Source organism: Phalaenopsis equestris, unplaced genomic scaffold (genome assembly GCF_001263595.1).
Source record: "Phalaenopsis equestris unplaced genomic scaffold, ASM126359v1 Scaffold226623, whole genome shotgun sequence".
In the NCBI taxonomy this organism is placed as follows: Eukaryota; Viridiplantae; Streptophyta; class Magnoliopsida; order Asparagales; family Orchidaceae; genus Phalaenopsis; species Phalaenopsis equestris.
The window spans coordinates 8,528-14,753 of NW_018244637.1; positions in this window are offsets into that span (position 1 = coordinate 8,528).

Consider the following 6,226-nt stretch of genomic DNA (forward strand, 5'->3'; position numbering starts at 1 on the left):
TAAAAACTTATCTCAAGTTCTCCACCAAACTCTTTAAGTTCCTTTGAATCTCTTCTCTTTTACAACAATCTCAATATAAAATTAAAATAAAAAGGATAAATATGTGGTGCCTAAAAATCTCTCCAACTAACTCCCCAATTTTAGAACTTTCAAAACTTTCTTAGTACTTTCAGGACCCCTATCAAAGTCTCAATCTTCCTTCTTTTATAATTCTCTAAAAGGTGTCTTGGTATCTTTTCAAAATGTGTCTTGATTTATTGTATTTCCCTAAAAGATGCATCCTTTCGCAATAATTTTCATCCATGGTGGTTGTAACCACATATTAAGCTAATAGATGCCTCAAAAACCTCTTTAAAATTTGTAAAAACCAGATTTACTCATCCAATAACTACCACTGGAGGCGCGCCTTCACTGTTTAACTGGTGCGCGAGGCCTTTGGCACTTAGGCACGGCCTTCTCTATTTAACTGGCACTTAAGCGCGGGATCTGGCGCTTAGGCGTCAAAACACTTTTGCATATTTTTCACCTATTTGCTTCAAATTTGATCCTTTTTCACTCCTTTAAGCATTTTTCACCTTTTTACCTGTACCTCAAAGAAAAACACAAAAATACCTTCCATTAAAGTGCAATATCTCAAAAATAGGTATAAAAATGTGTCTAAAAATACTACATATTTTAAGTGTATCAAAATCCCCCAAACTTAAAATGTTACTTGTCCTCAAGTGATACTTCAATCTTTAAAAACTAAATATGTATGATATGTATATGAGTTTCTTTAGGAGTTACAAAAATTTAGATTTAGAAATATAGTAGTCCAATTTAGAAAAAAATATTCAATGAAAATATGAGCTCCTATCTAATTCAGAAATATTGTAAGTCTTCTAAATTTAGAATTTAGGTCTTTTATTATCTTAACTTAAAAATTTTTATTAAGAATAATTTTATTTAGTATATTATATCTATAAGCTTAAGATTTTCTCAAGTCTTATACTTTAAAAAGATCAAATGTAGAACCAATTTTTTATTAGGCATTAATCCTTAAGCTTCTCCTCCCTCACTTTTTCTTCTTCTTCTTTTTTTTTTTTTCTTTTTCTTTTTCTTTTCTTTTTCTTTTTTTTAGGCAAGGATTACTATATCTAGATAAGCCTTTAATAATTTTGAATTCTACTTTTCCTTTACTAAAGAAAAGACTTGATACAAAACTTTTACTTATAAATATAATAATAACTTTGAAAATTATTTTTAATAAAAGAAATTTAAGTATTAAAAATGAAAGTCTAAATTTCTAAAATTTTTAAAATACAATGTTTCTTACTAAAGATAGTTACTTATATTAATCATTTTCTACACTAAAAACTTTTAATTTAAAGTTTTTCTTTATCACTCAAAATTTCAACTAAATTCCCTTCCTCATTTCTAAAATCAACTTTTACTTCTCTAATATAACTTCATATACATGATCAATTTTTCTTTTCAAATCAAATTCACTTACTATTCATTTGAGAACAAATAAAATTCAAGTTTAAAAATATTTTTCATCCCCCCCAAACTTAAATTTTTAACAGATTAAACAGTTTAGCATCAAATATATATAAGCATGAATAAAAATTAAAATAATTGCTAAAAAAAAAACAATTAACAGGAATTTTTATACCCTAATGATACAAGTATAAAACTAAAAATAGGAGTAAAATTAATTTTGATCAAATTTTCTAATATTTTCATTTCAATTCAACATGTAGAGATTCAATAGACTTCTAAACAGTGAGAATAAGTATAAAGCAAACTAACACACTAACTTGACTTCACAATATCAACATAAAAATAAACTCACAAACATGATAAAAGAAAAATACAGGGTAGCAGTTTCTAAAGTTTAATATTTAAGACCTAAGTTAGTAAGATTTTCATCTTTTCAAAAGACATAGAATTAAGTTAAGTTCTAAACTAACTAAATCACAAAACTCACAACACTTAGAATTTTAAAACAAAATACTAACTAACACAAACATCATAATAACAATAAAATACAAAAGTTCAAAACAAAATACATAGTACATATCATCACAAAGATGTAAATGTAGCAGTACCACACCATAGTCCATAACATAAAAATAAACAACACATCACAAATCTCAAGTCCAAAGCACATAGTCTAACACATATTGCAAACATAAAAATCTCTCAATTCTACGCCTCATCTTCTGAATCACCGCTATACCACTTTTCTGCAGGCTCATAATTAGGATATCGAGGATATGGAGGAAATTGAACTCTTGGGTCACCCCTAATTAGGTTCTCCAGAGATGAGTGGAATTTCTCTTCATAATTACTCTTTCTCTTAATATACCTATCAGTATGCTCAGTAAAATGCTCTAAATTCTGAACTTTATCAGCAATAAAATTAATATGATCCATCACCCTCTACAATAATTGATCTTGGGTCTCAGTAGTCTCACCGGGTCTCAGTAGTCTAGTAGTCTCACCTCTAGATGTAGAAGCACGGGAGGTAGATGGTCTAGATGTAGAAGTAGCAGAAGTAGAACCAGCAGACATCTCCATTCCATAACTCCTAGAAAATCCTCCTCTCCAGCCAAAAATAGAATGCTCAGAATAAGTCTTCACATTCACCTTAGTAATGGGCTTTAGAGGTAACAACACTTCTTTCCAGCTATCATATTTAACTCTAGCCTGCTCACACAAAGAAAAGATCAAGGAAGCAAATCTCAGACATGCAGTAGTAATAGCAGTGGCAGAACTGATGATAGTCTGATAAATCAAAACTCCTATGAAGCTTTCCTTCCATAAGCTTTCCTTCCTAGATACAATAATTTAACATCGCTCTCTCTCTGGTCACGTTGGTAGCAGATGAGCAAAAATAAAATAGTGTCAGGAATTTGAAGGTGCACATAACTTTGAAGTTGGGAAGTTGACTCTCCTCTCATTAGTGAGCTTTAAAGTCCTCTTCCAATAGTCAAGTAAGAAATAATCTCATCTAACTCTGCTTCAGTTGGACTATAATTTGCACAAAAACATAAAGTATATTTGCACAGATGATAAAACAAGTTGATTACCTTCGGTGAAAAAGGTACCAACTTTCCTCGAAACATGACTAAAAAGGTACCAACTTTCCTCGAACCACATGACTATTGTCTTCAGCCTCAGGGAGGTTTGCATAGAACTCCCTCACAAAATAAATAACTGCCACATCAGAGAAATAGCAGAATCGTTCCCACTGTTGGCAAACGATCAAATCCTCTACTTCTTCACCTGGATTCCTAAAACACAACTCCTGAATCAGTTTCTGTGATTGCAACGCATCACCGATCCTGAGCCTTCAAACTAAAAAATTTACTTGAATTAAAAGGGATCTTTCCTTTGCTCCTCTTCATTCTTGGTGCCATTCTACAAGTTTTATAAATTACAAAAATAACTTTAAAAATCAAGTTTAAATTACTAAACTAAACTTCTAAATTATAAACTACACTCCCATGCAATTTCTATATATATATTTTCTCATTTTTCACCATGAATAGTGAATTTTCAAATTTCTCTAAATGTTCTCAAAATACAGAGTGAAAATCTAAATTTTTTTCATAGAAGTAAAGCTCTTACCTCAAGGAACTTGGATCTAGCAAATTTCGCTTGATTCCACCAAGAAACCTTCACTTTAGATGTGCCCTAGCCCTCAAAAATTACAAACTCGCAAAAATTAGTGCCCTAGCCCTCAAAAATTACAAACTCGAGAGGTTGAAGGTGACTGTGGCGTTAAAAATGGTAATTTTTGGGCTGAAAATTCACTTTTAACTGTTCGTAAACCGATTTTTGTGAACCGACGCTTAAGCACGAGTAAATGGCGCTTAGGCGCCTGCCTCTCGATTGGCTCACGCTTAAGCGCGAGATGTGGCGCTTAGGCATCAACGCATGCTTTTCAAAATTTTCAAATTAAAGTAAAATACACTATTTGCCAAAGTAAACCACCCCTAAATGGTCTCACAGTACTAAATTGACTATTTTCAACTTCTTATAACTCCTCTCTCTCAAAATTCTCCTTAATAGCAATTCCAATTCGAGGCTAAAAAAACACAAAATTTTCACAAAAATAAACTTATGTTAATTCACAAACAAGTACAAATACTATTGACACTTAATTCAATTTTCCTAAATACAAGTACACAACAATCATTTCACAATTAAACACATATAAGAAGTCATAAATACTAAAAAACCACTTGAAAACAACAACTTCTAACACACAAACTCTAACAGCAAACTTAATTCCATTCTTCATTCAAAGGAACAAATTCCTGTCTTTCATTAGTCTCTCCAGGAATATAGAGTTGATAAAACGAACAGTGGTGACGAGCTCTGATACTATCGACTTCAATCCACTTTTGCTTTATGAACATCACCTTATTTGCTTACTCTATATAACTTGTGTGGCTAAATTGCATCTTCAATTGCCATCTAATATGCTCTAGATGTGCATTGAACTCAAGTACATTGGTCTCCCATGAAGAAATTTTCTCTAAATCTCACTTTCTCTTAGACTTTTAGGGCTAAAAATGATCTGGGGTAAAATTCCTTCACAAAACCCCTCTATTTAGATCCTAGACACATTTAGCAACTGCCTTGACATGTTTTTACAAACTAATTGGTGGTTAAACCTTCTAGAATATTAATTTTGCACATGTGTTTAAACTGTCGTGCTTAAGCACCGGATCTGTCATTTAAGCTCCATTGCACATTTTTGCACTAGTCAACCTAACATCCGAATTCTCTTTCTAACACGTCTTGGTCACTAAATAAAGTCTTAAAATCTTTACTAACACATAATTGTTTCAAAAATACAACCCCAATATTCTTAATCACATACAAAACAACAATCAAAATAAAAATACTCTGATAACTATAGGTTGCCTCCCACAAAGCGCTTGGTTTTACGTTGTCAGCCCGACGTAACTAGTGCTTATTTTGGTTGACCCAACATCATTTCATCATTAAATTATGCAGATTCCTTATAAAATAAGGTTTCAGCTATGTCCATTAACTTTAAATATTTTCTCAGACTTAGGATCCTTAATATCCACAACTCCATAAGGATAAACTTTTATCACAACAAATGGGCCCATCCACCCGGACTTAAGTTTTCCTAGAAATAATCTTAACCTTGCATTATATAGCAAAACTTGTTGCTCTGGCTGAAAATTTTTAGTAAGAATCCTTTGATCATGCCACATCTTCATCTTTTCCTTATAAATCTTGGCACTCTTGTAAGATTCATTCTTTATCTCTTCAAGCTCATTTAATTGCAATAATCTTTTCTCACCAGCATTTTTTAAATTATAATTTAACTCTTTAATCGCCCCATATGCTTTATGCTCAAGTTTAACTGGTAAGTGACAAGATTTCCCAAATATTAGCATATATGGGGACAATATATGGGGACATTCCTAGACATTCCTATAAGAGTTCTATATGTCGTCCTATAAGCCTACAAATCATAGTCAAGTTTGGTTGACCAATCCATTTTTGTTGGATTCATAGATTTTTTCATAATTCTTTTAATTTCCCAATTTAATAATTCAACCAAACCACTTGTTTTAGGATGATAAGCAGTAGCAATCCTATGATTTATATGATATTTCTTTAATACTTCTCCATTATGAAATTTCTAAAATGACTTCCCCCATCAATAATGATAACTCTCGGCATCCCAAATCTACAAAATATGTTCATTTTCAAAAATTTTGCACCACTTTAGGCATAACACGATGTAAAGCAACAACTTCTATCCATTTGGATACATAATCTATTGCTAACAAAATATATAAATTTCTGAAAGATGGTGAAAATGGTCCCATGAAATCTAATCCTTAAACATTAAATATTTCAACTTCTAGCATATAATTGAGCAGCATCTCATTTCTTCTAGAAATATTGCCTAATCGTTGACATCTATCACAATTTTTGATATGAGCATTAACATCTCTAAAATTTGTAGGCCAATAGAATCCATATTATAAATTTTTTTATGTCGTTTTATCAACACCAAAATGTCCCCCAAAATCAGAATTATGTCCTTTTTGGATAATTTCATAAGTTTCTTCTAATGGTACACATCTTTGAATAATTAGATCCTTTCCTTGTTTATATAAAAATGGGTCATCCTAAAAATAAGTCTTAGCTTCAGAAATAAATTTCCTCTTTTGTTGGTATGTCATTC